The sequence below is a fragment of the Bactrocera tryoni genome, chromosome 5 (assembly GCF_016617805.1).
Source record: "Bactrocera tryoni isolate S06 chromosome 5, CSIRO_BtryS06_freeze2, whole genome shotgun sequence".
In the NCBI taxonomy this organism is placed as follows: Eukaryota; Metazoa; Arthropoda; class Insecta; order Diptera; family Tephritidae; genus Bactrocera; species Bactrocera tryoni.
Window position 1 is genome coordinate 18,803,331 of NC_052503.1, and position 20,333 is coordinate 18,823,663.

At 36.2% G+C, this 20,333-nt stretch overlaps 1 protein-coding gene across 4 annotated transcripts in view; it reads left to right on the plus strand.

Moving 5' to 3' along the window:
* The window catches only part of LOC120778946 (trichohyalin), a 185,916-nt gene that overhangs the window by 83,846 nt on the left and 81,737 nt on the right, over positions 1-20,333 (plus strand). For all 4 annotated transcript variants that reach the window (XR_005705591.1, XM_040111009.1, XM_040111008.1 and 1 more), the window contains one exon: positions 13,530-14,000. The gene's annotated coding sequence lies outside the window, so the exon portion shown is untranslated. The remainder of the gene's footprint in view (positions 1-13,529; positions 14,001-20,333) is intronic.

Sequence of the window (20,333 nt, forward strand, 5' to 3'; positions counted from 1 at the left end):
AATATCTTATGATGAAGTTCTTACATATATTTTGATCAAATGTAACCTTAAATTCGGTTTGGAAAGCTACGAGTATTTTATTTATTTTAAAGTACAAAATGTGTGAAAATAATCATAAATTCAGGACCAATTCCCTTTTGCTCGATATGACCACCTTTTGCCTTAACTATGGCCTTGAGACGGTCAGAAAACGAATCGCAAGCTGCCCGAATGTGACTTGCCGGTATTTTGGCCCACTCACGGATAATGGCTTTCTTCAGCATCTCGAGACTGGTGTCTTTTTTACTTCGAACCTTGCTCTCCAAAATGGCTCAGAGAGAATAATCCATTGGATTCGCATCTGGTGAATTCGAGAGCCATTGTGTGGTCGTCATGAAGTTCGGAACGTCGTTTTTCTGCCATTCTTGGTTCACTCGCGCTTTGTGAGACGGTGCTGAGTCTTTTTGAAACTTCCCTATCGTTTTGAGAGTTTACAAATTTGCTTAATTGGAAAAATTTTTTTGTCAGACAACACAATGTTCGGAATTTGACCGCTTTCGGCCAAGCGAAGCAACTGCTTCGCTCTTTCAAGTCTTACTTGTTACTGCTTCGGTGTGAGATCATGGGCCTTTTGGAACTTGTAAGGCTTGACCTTGAGCTTATTTTTCAATATGCGTCGGATGCTGCGGTCAGATATTTTCAGTTCTTTAGCATTTGATAGGCACTTCGTCGTGGATTTCGCTCAAGTCGCTTCTTCACTTTCTGAACCATCTCACGTGACGTTGCAGTCTTTTGATGACCACCTGCCTGGCGTTTTGCGATGCTACCAGTATCATTGTAACGAGTGATGGTGCGATAAACAAAAACTTTGTTCACATTAAGGTGTTTGAGCTCACGAACAATTGCTGTCTGTGATTTTCCAGCTAAATATAAAGCAATCACACTATTACGTTTGAATTCCAGCGCTGATCACTTTTTTTGCATTCACTTTTGGCAAAACGCTTTTGTACACTTATGAACAATACTCCGAACTGTCATTCAGCAAATTTATAAACAGCTGATTCCAGTGCGACAGCTGCGCGAACATTCTGAAGTTGGTTACACTTCGAATGCCGGACCCAGTAGTTTTGTTTAACTAAAACCCACTCCTAGGTTTATGTTGCTTTCCATTTTCATCTACTAGTACAGAAGTTTATTCGAAAGTAGCTTTGTTAGCAAGGATAGGACCCGCACATGCATAATTGGTCATCACAACATCGTCCTCGAAAACTGCTGTAACCTATTCATCTCCACTGTATCTGTTTTCAGTTTAGGTAGCTACTTCCGTTCTCAAGATTATGACAATCTAACCTTAAACTTAAACTTAGGCACTGTAACTCTTGAAAACAAATTTTAAGACAAACAAATCCATTTAAAAATATAAACAAGTTTCTTAAAACAAAAACACATTATGTTTCATTTGCATTGCCAGACTTTTTGAAACAGTTTTCGAAAACCACTTGAGATGCTTGCTCGCATATACATACGTATATAATTATACATATACATATATATATGAACATAATATTTGCCCAAAAGACTAATTTTAGCATCTCAATTGTCATTTTAGCTTTGTTGTTGTTTTCTCAAGAAACTCCATGCAAACCACTTGTAATATTTTTATAAATACATATCAATGTAGTTCAAGGGCACACACTTCTAACCAAATAGTTCTCTCTGTATTCATTAGCCAAAAATTACAACACTCCACCCAGACACGCTGCATCATTTGAATACTCACATACTTATATACAAATAAACATACTGCACAAATAATATATATAGCAGATCTAAGCCCACGACTTTCCAAGTTCGTTGAAAGCAACCGAAACGCCCATCAAAATATTATTCTTCTCCGCTCTAGAAATAGATAATTTATTACAAAAGAGTGCGCATGAGATAAACGGCAAATGTGTTTATGATTGTGAGTCATTAGGTGGTGGAGCACATCACATAAATGTAGGCAAAGGTCAATGGGAAACGCATGCATTTTTAATATACACATGTGCATACATATCCATATACTTATATGAACACACGTAATGCTTATTTAAGTGCCGGTAGAATTTATGTGTAGGTTGTCTTATTCTTACTGAGCAAGTGACGTCATAAGTGTACCGAGGGCTGCTATTTATGGAACTTGAACGTATTATTTATCTGCTCTATAAATAAGCCAAGTTACAGCGCCACATTTTTATTTAAATATATAATTTATCAGCTGGATTCCATTGTCCAAGCCTTAAAGGTAGCTAATAGAACACTCTTTGGTATCGATGTAGACTGGTGTAATAAAACAGAGATACAACAGCAAACGCTTTTAACACTTCATAGAGGTGTCGGAATATTCTTTTACATTGAATTTTGCGAAATAAAATTAATTTTTCGTATAGATGTATATAAATAATTTGAGAAGAAAGTAGAGTTCGAACATAAGGAGCAGGGTAGGGCTAAACCGAAGTCCCCGTTTACGTCAGGCACCTTTCAGTACTAGCATTAACAATAACATTCCTACATATAAACAGAAAATTTGCGATGCTTTTGGGTTTGGGATGCCATTGCTTGAAACGTCAGATGGCATGAAGAAAATTCGCTTGAACAATTTCGTAAAGCACTTATTTAGCATTAAAGTGTGCTCATTCTAGAGCGGATCTCCACATATCCATATACATATATCCGTATGTATATCGATAACATTGATTTCAGTATTTGAAAATTAAGTTCTTTGGATATTCATCAACTGCTTAAGCTTCTACACCCACCGAAAAATTAATTGCTTGGTTTCATTGGATCTTCTTAAATAGCAGAATTTTTCGCAGACACCCAAATCTGAAAAAGTTAGTTACTTCAGATTTCAAACTTACTATATAAGAATATTTTTACTTTAGTTGGCAAATATTGCCAACTTGGAAAACTGAGAGTGTACTTATCTACTTATATTCTAAAATCTTGAAAAAATTGGCAGCCAGACCATAGAATATGGAGTTGCCATAGAATAAGTAGTTAAAAGCCGTTTCGCCACTTCTTCATAGTGTATGAAATTGGTTGGAATCGGATGATAATCATGATAACGTTTAGAATAATATGAAATTAAATTTACAATCTATATCTCAAAAACTACTCGACAGATTTTGATCAAATTTTGTGCCTCCCTCCATATATTATGATTTCAAATTCTATGTGACTTTTACGTTTTACGGTAGTGTACTGTATTAAAGATATGCTGTCCCTTATCCAAACTGGATCAAAATCAAATTGTGAATTTCAAAACCCTTAAATACCGAATATGTGGACCTCAATGCCAGGATGTGACTTAATGAAACTAACTGATTCAAATATCAGTCAAACATTAGGACTTAAATCAGACCAATAGTTCAACTGATCTCCATATACATATATGTATACATATGTATGTAGCTATGCAATAGGCAAGTTATCTGAATAAATTCAGCATCTTCATATGATGATTGTGTATTATTGTGCCTAAAATTGTTATAAAACTTCTCTTTCCCCCCATATAAGTATTTAGTATAGCGGCTTCCGACTTTTCAATTGACTTTAAACAGCTTATACAGGTCAATGTGCGCGATGCAACCCTCATATGATGAATATAGAGATTTATTCACACCTCAGTTACCCGTATGCTAACTAAAAACGACAATATTTGGAAATGCCTAGCAATTCTCCTTTAACTCTCTGTCACTCTCATGTTTAAACATTATGTCCTTTGGTAGATCTCTCATTTTTTCAATTTTTTTTCGATTTTTGCGGCAAAAGTTTCAAACAGAAGCCTCGATAACACTTGAGTTATTGTTGAAATATACATTCTCTTATCCATATAAACTGCAGAAGACACACCCATAACAGTTCATATAAATATTTACTACACAATTCAATCTATTTTTCAACAATACTGGTATGCCACATTTGCGTACGTAACAATGTGTAAGTACTCTATGAAAGTATGCATTCTACGAGCTCATACGAAATGCACATGAGCGCACAAAAATGTTTGAGTGTTAGTGAAAATGAAAAGTTTCCACGTGTCCACGACCTCAGGCAATAAATTTCAGACAGAACGTTTTTGTGTGCGATAAAGAAAATAAAAAATAAAGATACAAAAATAAAGCTCACCACTCACTCATCTCTTCTGCTCCCCGAGCTGTCTCTTCAGCTCTAGTTTGTTTTGTTGTTGTTGTTGTTATTGCTCATCCGTTAGATTTACATCACCGCGTGGGCGTACTGGGCGTGTGCCGGTCAATTTGTGGCGTGTTTGCCGGTCCTCTCGCTGTTCACCACGCGCATCGCTCATTGGCAATATGTTGCGGCAACATGCTGTGCAAGTGTTGACTGATTGACTCTGTGTTCCCAATTTGTATGTGCATACTTTTTTGTGTGCCTGACGGCATACGTACGTATTTATGCTTGACGCGTGGAAACTATTTTTGTTTTTCTTTGTTTGTTTCTGTTTTTGTTTGTTTTGGCTCTGGCCTTGCTGCTGAAAGCTATTTACGAAATTGATATGGAAAATGTGGCAGGCATAGCAGGTGCTCTTTTGAATGGACCAAATATTGGCAAAAAACAGCAGTGTTCAATAAAAAATTTAAATTCACACAGTGTGTGTGGCTTCCAGTGTTGAGAATTGCGGAGTGGCATGTTTAATATAATTTATATAAAGGAATTTAAATTAAATAATTCCGAATGAGATATTTTTTCGTTGCTGTGAAACTTTTATTATAACAATTGATATTGTATACCGTTATAAATATATACAATTTCTCTATCATTTTTTAAGGTTGTGAAAAGCTTACCTAAATATTATTTCCATGCAAGAATATGATTATAATCGATCAGTTTGTATGGCACCTACATATGTATGTACTATAATGGTCCGATCTAAACAAGGCATTTGGAGATTATAGCATTGCTTTTGAATATAATCTATGCTAAGTTTCGAGAATACATATATCTCATCAAATAAAAAAGTTTCCCATACAAGAAAAGGATTTAGATCGGTCAGTTTGTCTGACAGCTATATGCTATAGTGATACGATCTGAGTACTATGTTCCGAGTTGTGTTGTATGATAATCTATACCAAATTTTTGTGAGGAAATTGTGAAATAAGAAAGTTTTCCGTACCAGAACTCGGTTTTGATCGGTTGGTTTGTGTGAACTCTAGTATATCCTCTAATGTTCCGATATTGTCAATTCAAACCAATGACCAGGTCCTTGGTGAAAAAAGGTCGCTTTCAAAATTACAGATATTTATCTCATTACTTAATTAACTTGATTGTCATAATTACAATTTCTTTTAATTTGTTTACTTAAAAATTTCAGATATATGGCAACACTTTTCATAAATATTTTTGGTTTTTCTTTTTAAATTCCTCTTGTTTTAACATTATTTTCATTTTACATAAATGAAAATTAAAAAATTAAAGAATTGAAAAATGTGGCAACTCTTAAAAAAATTATCGAACACTACCATTATAAGCCAAAAAACAAAAAAAATTAAAAAATAATAATTTATCATAATTAAAAATTTCAAATATTAGAAATAACAAATTTTCATATTTAAAAGTTTCAAACCGGTGGCAATCCTACATTTATAAAATTTCCACCGAACAATAAATTAAATCCTCTTCCGCCAGATGGTTCTGCCACATTTTATGTTTTGATTATAATATTACAGTTTGTTTAAATATTTGTTCAACTTAAAAATTTCAAAGGATGGCAACATATTTCATAAATGTCTTCGAAAAAACTCTTTTTTGTTGTAATATTTCTCTTTTTACATATTTTATTCAATACAAAAAATGAAATAATTTTTTATATTTTAAAATTTCAAACAGGTGGCAATTCTCAGTTTATAAAATTTTATCGTACAATCCAAGAAATTAATTTAATTCTTCTCCAAGATGGCTATGCAAAGTTTTTTAATTTAATTACCATATTACAGCTCTTTTTAATTCTTTTACATAGTAGTTGCGAAAATCTGGCAACACTTTTCATAAATATCTTCAAGAAAACTTACTAACTTAATCCATATTGTTGTAATATTCGTCATATTTTACATGTATTGTTAAATAAAAAAATGGAAACAGGTGGCAACTCTTAAAATAATTATCGAGTACTACCAATATAAACCAGAAAAATATTAAAAAATATTGCTTAAATTGTTTTTTCTTAAAAATTAAAAAATTACAAAACATTTTAAGAAATTTCAAAATTAAAAAATTCCAAGAGGTGGCATCCTTATTTTTATAAAGTATCCGCCGAATATCCGTAAAATCAATTAAAATCTTCCGCATGATGATTTTGCTAGCTTGCTTGTAGTCAACCACCATTGCTTTCAGTTAATGTTAGAACTGTCCAATAGATTGATGCAATTTTACAAATCATTTTTGAGTTTATAATGGCCAGCTTTGATGCACTTTCAGATACAGAAGACCGGTCCTTTGACTGAAACTTATTCTATGTTTCTGTTGTTTTAGTGGTACCCAACTTAGTCCGAAAGCCTATTCTTATCGCTGTTGAAAGTCGCGAAATTCTGATTTCAAGCAAACAGAAGGTTGTATTTAGACGAGTGTATGTGTTGAGCCTAAGCACAATTGAGCCCACACGCCTTGGGTGGCTGAAACCTGCTTCTATACACTAGCTATCAGAGGAATAATATGAGAGCTCTCTTTTCGCCCATTTAGAGCAATAAAAGAATGGATTATTCATCATTTAACCTAAAATCAGTAATCAACCAACTGTTGATTTACATTTCTGGCTTCCACGGGTATACTCCTTCCCGCCAACAATTACTGTGTCCCGCTAATGATTAAGCCGCGGTGCACTTCATTTCATACCGAACCACTTAATGGCGCTTCATTGAGTGCAGAAAATTATCTGCTGCGCGGAACAGCGATCCAGCAAGCCATTCAATGCTCACAAGCCACAAAACCGAGACAAGTTAACAAGACGAAAAGCTGAAAGTGGTCGAATGGCAGAGCGAAAAGAAAAGGCATTGGCGAAGCCAAGCGCTGTGCATGAATGAAAGCAAGAAGGGGACTTCAACATAACCTCAACAATGTCAGCAACATGCCGCTGCTGCTGCTGCTGCTGTGGTTGGCATGCATGTAGGCCAGCTACAAGCAAAAAGTCATGTTCGATGTCAGAAATGATTTTCCGCGCAATGAACGAACCTTCACCGCAGCGCCGCCTAGGCAGCAAGAAGTTAGTACCTCGCCTTGGCGCTCAACTTCCCAACAAATTATATGCGCAATGAAGCCGAGTGTGTGTGTATGTGTGCGGCATTGTTTATTTCACTTGGAGAATGTGACGATTTAGATTAACTGGGTTACGAATTAAACGTCGGACGACGCTTGGTTGTTGGCTGACAAGCCGCCGCTTGGCTATGAGTCTCACTGACCATGAGGCGAGACGTGCGCTGCTCAGCATACGGCTTAGCGCGCATTTAGCTGGCGATTGACGATGGTTTTGCGAATAGACGTGACAACCGTTAGAGCGAGCGCACACACATATCACTTATATCACTTTTAAGGACAGACAGTGTATATACCTTTTCCTCGCTTAGCACCACATTCACCTAAAGCTGTGCACTTATGCATCATGCCGTTAAGTTTCGGCTTAAGTAACGCTCGGCGTGCTTTGAATGGCTAAGAGCTAAAATGTTTGTAGTAGGAATTGTAAGAGATACTATGTGCGGAATTGTAAATAAAGCCAGCGTATCATCACCGTTGATGTTCGGCTTAGTTGCCTTTGGTCGCGCTCGAGCTACTGGCTATTGCACATCGGTTTTGGTTTCAGTTTCATTTGTCGTATGTCGTTTGCGGTTTGTATTGTGTCTCGAGTAAACTTGCTAGTTGTTTACTTCCGCAGTTTATAGTGGAATGTGTGCTTTTAAAATTGAAAACCGTTCGCGGCGGGATCTTTAAAGTTAGTGTGTTTATTTATTGTGTTCTGGCATAATATTCAAGGAAACACTGTTCTTATAAATCTATGTACGGAAATTTGATTTTTATGTGATAATATGGTATAAATTCATTCAAGGAAGGAATTCGCTGAAGATCATTTCAATGCAGAAGGACCCGATCTGCTGTTTTCGAAAGTAATCCGAAGACTAGAAATACTCATTATAATCTTGAAACATATTTGTAATAATTTTTTCCTATAGGACTCGTAGTTTCGCCGGAAATCGAGATAAATTAATCTCCCGTTCATTTTTCCGGCGATCTGAGCCCCGAAATTATTTTTCCCTTAATGTTTATTATTTGTTCTACAATAAATTTCTTTTTTTATTATAAATTTTTTATAATCTATAAAATAGAAATTACGATGATTTATTGTCATTCTGCTATATTTTGGCGGAGAAAGTTGGAAAGATGACAAATTCGCAATACTTCCGGTTATTCCAGTATTTTTATCTTTTTCTACAAATGCTTGAATAACATTTCTTTCACAAACCTTCCCCAGAAATATTCAACAATCCTATGATTTGGAACCCAGTCCTGAATAGTATCGATATTATGACTGATCTGAAAGTACTCTTACAGTAATCGCTTAGCCCGACGGGGTAAGAACTGTGACCAGGTAATTCTTAAAGAGCTTTTCTAGACGAAAACTTTGCGTAAACGTATTTTATTACTCTAAGGAAGTCTTCTAATTCCTTTTAGTGTTACTGCGCATGGTGTTTATACGTTTATACAGTTTTGATTAGGGACTCTCAATCCAAGTATTAAATAGGCAGTGAAGGTGAGAGGGTGAAGAACAGGGAAAATCCCTCCCAGGCCTGGAGTTCTCTGAAGGCCCGATGCTCACAATTATGTTTAACAAGTTTTTTTTCTTCAACAATTCACAACAATCATCCCAGAGACACGGTTTTCACTTCGACCGTGAAAGTAAGTGATGAAGGAAAGTTCTCTAAACAGTAAGCAGGATCAGGCTTTGTGAAATTTTGTAATGGTGTTAGACTCGTCAAAATATTGTGACGATAAACGATTGGTTTTATCCAAGTAAACTTTTATCAGAGCAAAACTTTGATTGCCATGAAAATACAAACGGATCGTTTGACAATTTTCTGACTATTGCAAATTCGCCGACGTCTTACAGGTACCTCTGCTGAAGTAAAATATAGTTTAGAAATTCTTAATTTTTTCTCCAAACATAAAATGATCGAAATTCATATGTATATGTATATGCGTGTACAATATTCAAAAAATTCTCCGAAAATTAGAAATCGATCCGGCAAATAGTTTCAGAGATAGGAGCGTATTTGAAAGATTTTTTAACTTAGTGTAGTCGGTTCACAAAATTTTAAAAGCGTCTTTCACGAAACGCTGTTTACATAGTCGTTGAGAAAAATTCTTCAGAAATAGCTTAACTGATCGGCTTAAAATTTTCACACGACCTTTAGAAATATATTTGTCAGTTAATGCTGGAAGTAATAATATTTTTGATTATATTCGATTTTTTAAACCACTGTAAAATGGAAATTTTTTCACAACAAAAAAAAACAATATTTGTGAAATGCCTCCATTTTCCAAAATAAAGGACTTCACCTTCGATCATTACCTGCCATTTTTGGTAACAATAATTTTCCTCACCGCAAGCCATTTTTTTCGGAGATCCTGATAGAGATCGGATAAAGGATCAAAAGAATTTTTTCTAAAAAAAATCACCGATTTATAAAGTACATTAAATTCTGTAAATTGTCAGTATTCTTATTTATTCGATGAATAATGGGTCATTTCGGATAAGACTACGTAAAAACGCTTTTTTCTTACGTTCCAAGTGGATATAATCACTTTAAGTGAATAAAAGAGCGCATAAAATCGAATGAATGAGTAATTTGTTATTTTCCTTGAAGAAGCTCTAAAGTACTCTACTTCAATGATAATTATTGCACCTGGATAAATTTGTTTCACTTTGAATCATTAGTATTCCAAGTACGCTTGTCATTTAAATGAGTGTGGTCGAAATCTTCACGTACATATACGCACTCTTATACATGCAGACATACGTATGTATGTATATATCTTCAGCGAGTACATTTGCATTTGCTTATTCGAATTATTATCAGATTTGCTTTGGTTGTTGTTTTTGTTTTTTCTAACAGTATATGCGCTCTTGCACAACGAATCTCATTTAGATATTCTCAGGTATGTACTTCACGTACAAATCACAAATAAAACACCTCAACAACACAAATCGCCACGGTAGCGCCATAAATGTATAACTTCCGCCTCTGCATCTGCCTTATACGCACATATATAGTACATACACATATAGGGTTTGTATAGATAGCATGCACGCTTTCAGTTTCGCCACTGCCCAGTAGCCAACTGGGGTCGGCCCACAATTTGTATTGTCTTCCAGCTGTGCTTTGTTCCAGCATATCAGCCGCATCTTGCAGAGATGCCGCGCTGATAAGTGGGTGGCTCGCGTTGCATGTTACATGCCACAACAGCGCATGCCACATGCCGCATGCACGCATTGAAACTCCACGTTTTCTGGTCATCACTGATAGTTATTGTTGCTGTTTTTTGTATTGCTTGCTACTACTACGCCATTGTGGCGTTCAATGGAAGAGCCACCCAATTTCGCAGTACATTGCGTTGGCGTTTCCGCATTCTGTTCTGCGCCAAGCGTCACTCAACTAAATGTACGGCTATGCTTTTTGGCGCTGCATCAGTAGATATATCATAATTTGCCACGCCACACTGTTGCAGTCGATTGCAATTTGAAAAAAATGGGTAAATCTTACCTTTTCTAACTTTCTTCAGTCTCTTTTTATTTTTTGCTTGTTGACTACGTTGGAACTAATATCGTTGCCACAAATCGTCTGACCCGCAGCCAGCGTTGCAAAGTGTATGCCGCGAGCTAACAATATGTTGCAAATCGATTCTAAATCTCTGTAGAGTCAGTGAAATGGCTTTAAGAGAAACGTTTCGTTCAACAGCGAACGAGAAAGCTATTTGTCTGTCTGAACAACCAAATTACAGTAGACTCTAATTTTTTGAACTATAAGCGGTAGTTGTGGTAATAAAGCGAAGATTTATTAATTTTTCCTGCTCCAGTTAGGCGCTTTTTTATAGTCAGCAAAAGTGCACGAAAATTTCGTTTCTTCGTTTTTCGTTTTCTATCTTTGAAAGTAGTAACAATAAGTGAAGTCAAGTACTTCTACACTTTGTATTCTATAAATATATACCATACATTTTTTAACAACTAAGGATATCCCCATGTCTCTATAAAACATTCTTCCCCCAACATCTTGAGGTAACAAAAAATTAAGAACTATCCATAAAGCAATAATTACCTCTCCTACAGCAATTTAATTTCCCTCAGGACACTGGGAAGTGGGCATTCTTCAAAGATATGAACATGCAATGCAATAGCATGCCGGCTATTTTAGCCATAGGGGAGTTCGAGATTCATTCACAGCCACAACTAAAATATCTGGGAGTAATAATAAAATCAAGGCACAAATTTAAGGAAGACCTAGAATATACTGACCGTGCACCCGAGATTAGTAAAGGAATGCTTCTACGCATTGTACTATATGTAGCAACGCGATGCTTTAACAAAAGGTCAATAAAGGTGCTAAATCACAACAAAGTTGCAGATAATTGCAAAGCTTATGAACTTGAAATGGGAAGCGGCTGGAGCTGACAAATGATACAGATAGTGATCTTTTAGATGCTTACTACTTGCATGTGATCAAGGAGAGTCATTTTTGCACTTGTATAGTCGCAACGTTCTTCTGGTCAGAAATATATACATTTTTCTTAACCGACCGCTAGGGTCGCATTTTCCAATTTTTGGAGATTCTAACTTGCTATATCCTTCGAAGGCTACGCGGTATGTTTAAAACTCTCAACAATGATAACTATAAAGTTGATCTTGGTAGGAATTGCACTTCCGCCTCATGGTAACAGGAATTGGAACAGGCTGAAAATCCCTTAAAGTTTACTGATTGGTTGGGACTCATATTATCTTGTCGAGCCCTTTCAGTCCGTTTTAGCTCGACTTTTCTGACCTGGAGTAAGAAGTAACAGGTCTAGTGAACACTTCATCGATAGCTAGGATCATCTTTTCCTAGTTTAAGGGATTTTAACTAGACCCAATCCTTCGAAGTCTACGCGGTATGGTTAAAACTCTAATCTCTGATAATTGTAAAACAGATGATCTGAAAAGGTATGGCACTTCTGTCTCACTATTAACCGAATAGAAATAGGCTAGATTTCCGCTGTCTGTTTGATGTTTACTACTAATTGGTGAGCCATATTAGGACTCGCTTAGTCGTTGATACGTAGTGAGAAGCAGGTGGAGCTCTTCACGCATTTCAGCTTCGCTTTTGTGAGTTTTAACTGATCATTGTCAATCGAAATCCACACGGAATAGTGAAACATCTCAGCGGATGCCAGTTGCTTGAAAGAAGTCGAGGCAGAACGATCTTAAACTTCCTTCTTAATTGTTCTGCTTTTGCAATGTCAAGGCTGAAATAGGTTGGATCTTTCAATTTCTGGCTTCAATGTCAACAAGCAGAAGTTTTCTGGTTTCATAAAAGCATTTCGTGCACGCTTCTCAAATACCAATGGGATCAGCGACAACCTAAACTACCTAAGTAGTACATATGTCACAGCAGCAACAGAGCTTCCAATGTATCTAATCGAAGTTGACGGAAAGAAGGGTGGTTTTTTCAGGCTTACAATCTTTAAAATACGTATTTGATCGGCCAAAAGTAAATCGATTAGATTTAATAAACTTTGACAATTTTTATTTCAAACTTTTTTTTTGCACTATAAGCGTGGGTCTTTCTGAACCAAGAACACAAAACTCCTTCAGATGCCTTTATCCTTTGCGAGGTCGCACCAGTTATAACATACATACATCTTAAGTGCCGACAGGTCGCTAAGCACTTGCTCCTTACATTCGCTGCGTGGGCGCTCTTTTTCTCGTTTTCCACCCATAGTTCAGAGGCGAAGGATCACCTTCCATGCGAATAACATGATATTCATCGCCCACGGACGGCTCCAAATATCTTGAGAAGAACAGTTCTCTCGAAAGCTGCTAGTGCTTTCTCAGCTCGAGTCGTCATCGCCCATATTTCTACGCCGTATAATTAGGAATGATACGCTATATGCAGCTTTAATTCAGGTATACAACGGGTCGATTGTAGCAAGAAGGTCGAAGCTTCTGATATGCGAACTTAGTATATTTATAGCTAAAATATATTTTCTTAAAGAGATTACGCAGCAAAAATGTTTGGATTTCAACACTTAAAGACTTTACATAGTAACCTCAATATATCAATTACTAATAGATACCCGAGCACTCAGAATGTTACATTGTAACTAAAGATATATTTATACAAGCTGCACCCTAGTTAATGTATATATGTATGTATGTATTTATGTATGTCAGCGCAACGTACTCAAATGTCAATTTCAATTTTAACATTAAAATTAAATTTCCATTAACTTATTCATCATTCTCATCTTTCCAGATTATTAATTCAATTTCGAGGACGTAACGGAACAAAAACGGCGCATACGAGTGTGTGTTTACAAGAGACTATAGATACTACTTGTATATATGTACGTATGACACGGCATATTGACAGCTGAACCGCTAGACGCGCTGAAAAAAGGGTGACTAAAGAGGTTTGCTGAAGGCAAAAGGAAGCGACGACAGTTGTGACACTTTCGCCGACACGACGGGCTGCAATAGAGAATAGCGGACAGAAACAAAAACTAGTGAAATTTACATACATATATGTATGTATATGAAAAAGGAAGGAAAGGAGTAAAACAGTCAAACGAAAGCGACGCTTGACAGGCGACGAGGCGCCACAATTGAAAGCACACATCCATACATACACACACACGTAGAGCGAAATAGTGGCGCGCATAAACCACAAAAAGGTGGCAGGCAACCGCTAACGGCATAAGACAACTGTGGAATGACATAGAAACAGGTAAGTCCACGGACGCACACATTGAAGGCCACCTTTCCGTCACACACAGACCTCGGCACACATTCATGTTATAGAGCACCGATTTAAATAGGCAAACGGGCGCAAGGGAAGTAAGAGAGGCCACGGCGGTGTTAGCGCATAATTGCGCCGAGTTGAGCGCCATTGGGTTAGCGGTTAGACGATGTAATTATTCCCAATGGGCTCGGGAATATTTGAATTCATAAAGTTTTTAACAAAGTCACTAAGTCGGTCGCCACCGCACAGTGCGACTGCGACTGAGAGCGTACAAATTATGTGGGAAATTGCAGGTTAAGCAGTGTGGCGGCCAAACGCTTGCGTCGGAGGACGGGTAATGACGCAAGGTGGTTTGGTTGGCAAAAAGAAAGGATCCGCAAGTCGGGCGGAAAAAACAATTGAAGGTTATGCATATGAAAACGGCGACGTCGTGGCATTTTGAAGCTGTGTCAATTTACGGTGCTCTATTAAGAATAAAATTATGCAAGCTGGCATCATTGGTGGCGGAGTGTTGTAGAGGAAATTGGATATAATTATTTCAATATGCTAATATAATGATTGCACAATTCTGTGATTTTTTTCCTTAAGGTACTCGGTGGGGTAATAAGCCCAGCGTGTGCAATTAGCCAGTTACGCGAAAAGAAACTTAAATTTATTGGAATAATAAGACTAAATTGGTTTTGATTAAGAAATTCTTAGTTGGTGAGTGCGCTGAGAGATTGCAAATAATTTGGTATTTGTTAAGCAATATCGATATTTTAAGGTTCTCGTAACGTAGACATTTACGATTTCAATGTCGTTTGTAATAGGTTTGTTTAATTCAAATATATTTTCCTTACCAATGGTGTTTGAACATGCATTTGGAAGACTCAATTGTGTTCAGAATATCTTGAAAAATCGGTGTGTCTCAATTTAGAAAATGTTGTTTTAAATATTTACTCAAAAATGTTCACGAATTTTTATAAATGTAATCGAAATTTTATCTCAATCGGATACTAAATGACACTTTAGTGCTCTTTTATGCCGTCTTTAAACATTTTTTTTTTATTTTCCAATCTCACACATTTTTGTTAGCAAATTGTCCGGCACTATTTATTCTACTTTTCATTGGAGAGTTTTTTACGTAGCGTATCCCAAACCCAGTGCACAACTCTGTTTGGTATTCTCACTTTGGCTCGCCTTCAAACGGATGTTCTACCCTGACGATACGTGGTCTAAGAAAAGTGTTACAATTCTAGAATTTATGCTTCTGGAATAAATTTCCAAGACACTTTTATTTGATCAATCAAATAGTAATCGAGGAAAGAACCCGTTTATTATGTTTTAATATAATTCTTTAAAACAAATAACTTCTAAGCCGCAGATGTGTTGGTTTCTTTAGCTTATCTTTTTACGGCATTCTTTTTTAAGTTGATACCAAGATTGGTCTGGGAGTGTTGCTACAAAACTTTAGTGGAAATTACTATTTTCATGTTGGTATATCAATAAATTCCATAGAATTATGTTAGAGTTTTATGGTGCAAAACTTAAGCTTACTTTTGAGATAGGTACGGCAGACTCTAACGTGCTAATTTCTGTTTTGGCTAATTCTTGCCCCAGAGCTTTCTTCTTCTCAATTGGCGTAGACACTGCTTAGCCGAGTTAACAACAGCGCGCCAGTCGTTTCTTCTTTTCGCTACGTGGCGCCAATTGGATATTCCAAGCGAAACCAGTTCCTTCTCCACCTGGTCCTTCCAACGGAGTGGAGGTCTTCCTCTTCCTCTGCTTCCCCCGGCGGGTACTGCGTCGAATACTTTCAGAGCTGGAGTGTTTTCATCCATCCGGACAACATGACCTAGCCAGCGTAGCCGCCATCTTTTAATTCCCTGAACTATGTCAATGTAGTCGTATATCTCGTACAGCTCATCGATCCATCGAATGCGATATTCGCCGTGACCAATGCGCAAGGGACCATAAATCTTCGCAGAATTTTTCTCTCGAAAATTCGTAACGTCGACTCATCGGTTGTTGCATCGTCCAAGCCTCTGCACCATATAGCAGGACGGGAATTATGAGCGACTTATAGAGTTTAGCTTTTGTTCGTCGAGAGAGGGCTTTGCTTCTCAATTGCCTACTCAGTCCGAACTAGCACCTGTTGGCAAGAGCAATCCTGCGTTGGATTTCCAGGCTGACATTGTTGGTGGTGTTAATGCTGGTTCCTAAATAGACGAAATTATCTACAACTTCAAAGTTATGACTGTCAACAGTGACGTGAGAGCCAAGTCGCGAGTGCGACGACTGTTTGTTTGATGACAGGAGATATTTCGTTTTGCCCTCGTTCACTGCCAGACCCATTTTCTGTGCTTGCCCCAGAGCTTTATCTTTCTATATTCTACAACTACCTCGGCAACCCTTTCTTTCGAGATTTCTTTTTGATTTACTTTTTGGTACCGATATAAAGCAGGACAGATTGCTGCCACAAAAGCCTCTTCTACGGTGTCGGAACTTACACGCGTTTGCAACCGATCAAGGACTCACAAGATCTCTAAAATTATATTGTTTGCTGTAACAACAAAATAAATGGCTCATCTTTTGCTCGATTGAACCTAGAAAAATCATGCATCATAATGAAGCAGCATATTATTAGGTTAAGGTTATGTGTTTTCATTTGGTTATATTCCGGTTTTTATGAGGTTATGTTCCGGTTAGGTTTCGAGATTAAGAACTTATCAGAATACGAAATGCTTTCAACGGCGGTCGATTCGACAAATATATTGCGACAGATCGCAGCGTTGTCCTGGACAATATTTTGCATGGAAAATTTCTATCCTCACGAAATTAATAAAAAAATTTCGGTCAGTAAGGCATTTATAACCTATAGTGATTCGATATAGGCGGTTCGGACAAATGGGCAGCTTTTTAAGGAGAAAATTAAGTGAATACATTTCCTGATCCATATCTCAAAAACTGAGTACTAGATCGCGTTTCTACAGACAGGCGCACATACTGATAGAAAGACTGACGAATATGGCTGAATCGCCTCCACGTCGAGCTAATCATTTATATATATATTTTATTAAGACGCCGGAGTTTCCTATTGAATACAACAAACTTCTTGATACACTTAATATACCCTTTTCAGGGTATGTATACCCGATTTCAATAGCTCTGCATTTCTTCACCTGAATAATACCATTATCAGCATTGAACATTTGGTACCTGCATAGATGTTATTGATTAATACCACGATTCAGACTTTCGTGCTTTGTTTCAGGGTTACGAACACCAGTTGAAATTTCCCTTACATTTTTTTTGAGTGAAATTGATTTTAACTTTGAAATGAGTTTATTTTGGGTATTATTGTGGTTATATATTTGGTTATAATTTAATAGAATTATTTAATTGTGCAAAAAATTACTTTGCCAGGAACAAAGTGACAACTTTAGACGTGAATAATAAAATATCGCGGGTCAAACTTTGGAGAAATTCCAAATGCGCTATTTTAAAAATAATTTATTTGAATTTAGTTTTAATTATAATTTTCTAGTACAAACTAGCTGGCAGCTGACATAATTAAATTGCCACTGCTTGAATACATCACATATTTATATACCCTGCACGCATGCAATAACTATAAAACTCGAAATTGAGGGCACTGGCGCAAACTCTTGCGTGCTTAGCACATATTTCGGTTGATGATTTGTAAATTTTGATTTTCTTTTTTCCCCCTAAGCTCACATGGTCAACGCACATTTCCACATTTCACATGCACAATGAAACATTTGATGGCGCGCATAATATTCCGCCTTTTACTACATAAATGTTCTACTAGCCTCGGTATTTATGTTAATCGCATTACGCCAATGCGCCACACAAACAAATAAACTCCGCCTTTTGGGCGCAATCCCGCTTACTTGCACAGGCAGACAGGCGGGAAGTTCAGTGTGTTATATGAGCATGATATCAATGAACTGATTCGCGGTATTTTTGGAGCATGCCAAACGCACATAAACACTATATATATATATGTATATACATATATATATATGTATATAAATGCATATATAGGTCTTCGCACACATATTTGCATACATTTGAATTACTGCATTGAGTTCAGCGTGTTTAACAAGCTCATATGTGTCCTCGTATGCCGCAGATACACTGGAGTGCGCCACGGCGTATGAGTAACAATGCTTGTGATACTCGCATGCTAATATTAACCCATTTACACGGTGCGTTAATACATGCCAAATTTGTTTTTGTTTTTTTCTTTCGTAGCTTAAGCAGTTGTAAATGTAAACGATTGTCGGAAGTAAGTGGGGAAGTTTGTATGTAGATGTGTTTATATACATATGCACTATATGCAGAAGAAGGTCTGAGGGAGTTACACACATTATATTTAGCTTGTCATGATAGTTCTAGTTTTCCTTCAAATTGACAGATGGATGAGTTTAACTAGCCTCGTTTCTGCCTTTTTTGATCTTGTAAAAATCGAAAGGATTTTCTTTATTAGTTTCTGAGGGTTCTGGTAAGAAGTGCACCGCCAGAAGTCCGCTGAAGTTCGGATTAGCAGCTGTGAAAGCTGCTTGGGGGCTTTTATAAGAATTTTCTGAGAAAACTTACCGTAGTAACGTATATTTTTTACTTCAATAATAACAATAATAATAATAATTTTTTACTTCATAAGGGGTGGAGATTTAAACGAAGAAAGTTCTTATTGTCTTTTTAATAATAACAGATATTATGACGTCAGATTTTTTCAGTGAAAATTAGCTTTCTTATTGGAAAAGAATAAGGAGAAAAAATCAATATAATAAAAAATAATACAATGTTTTGGGCATAAAAAGATCAGTATACCTTTAATTTCATTAAAAAACAAATATTTTTGTAAAAGATTAAAATAAAAAACTTGTCTTTTTATATTTTTCACATAAATTTTGAGTTTTTGTAGAAAAACAGTGTTAACACAAACGTTGTAGATACCTTTGTTACACCCAACTTTGCCCTTAAACTATTTTGCACTATTTGCAGAACTTGCAGTTTCGCGGGAAATCGAGATAAACCGGTTTGAATCCCTGAAGATTCAACCACTTTCGTAATCATTGGTAAATTATATTTCCTTTAATTTTCGTTACTTTATCTTCCATTTCCCATGGGTTTCCGCCTTCTATGGATTTCTTCCATTTTTAACGCTTTTCAAAGGCTTGAGCTCTTCTCTATAGTTTTCGTACTTTTGACTGAAAATATTAGGGAATATATTTTACTGGGTCACATTTAATTTTCACACAAACTTGTATTTAGGTTCTACGAGTTGCCAAAAGATATATCATTTTAGTATTTCAGAAACTCTAAACTCTAAATTCCATCTTTGGAAATATAGTTTAATATCAAACTCTAAAATAGTTGATAAACTCGAGTTTGTTAATGAAATTAGTATTGAAGCTGCATATATGTCGTCCGTAAGATAAGTTTTTCAAGAAACTCCGAGTTGCCAACAGTCACCTAACTTTAGTGTTTCAGAAACTTGGTAACCACGTAAAAATTGAGGTTAACACGAGTTAAAGGGAAATTTTTGTGTGGTTAAAAGCAAATTCGGAAGATTGTTTAATATTAAATACCAAAATTGTTAGTTAACTCGAGTTTGTGAAGCAGTTTATTATTGAGAGATTATGTTACCTTTTTTTAAATTTTTTTTATCCAAAAAAAATCTTTTCTTGGTAGTCAATGCCCAACAATCTCATATATTTCTCATAATAAAGGTTTTCGTAGCATATAGGCATCGTTAGTTGGGACTTATGGGGCACACCTAGTATAAATTAAAGAAAAAATCGATTTTTTTCATATGTCGATAGATTATACCTTGATTTGAGAGGGCCAAAAACGACTAGAATTTTCAAAATTTTGGTTAAAATTTAACTTTTGTTTTGAAAAGCCACAATTTTTTCTATTTTCTCAAACGTAGGCCATTGAATCAACAGTCTCTGCTAGTAAATTTTTATTTTTTTCTTTACTAAAAACTCAAACTTCCCAAGTGCTTCTGAAAATATCTCTCTTCTAGAATTTTTTTTTTGACTAAAAAATCCGACTTCTCAAGTACTTCGGAAAATATCACTAGTCTAACATCTTAACAAACTAAACGCAATATTCCGCAACATCAAACGAAGGTATGTATTTAATAAGTGGGAGTCTTCTTCAACCAACACTAACATCTGTAAAAACTCCACTCTCATTTGGTCTCTGACAATTATTTTTATAGGGAAAGCGAGATTATAAAAACTTCATGAACTACACCGTGTAACAGTAAAGTGCGAAAACATAACGAGTATGTGCTGATCTTTG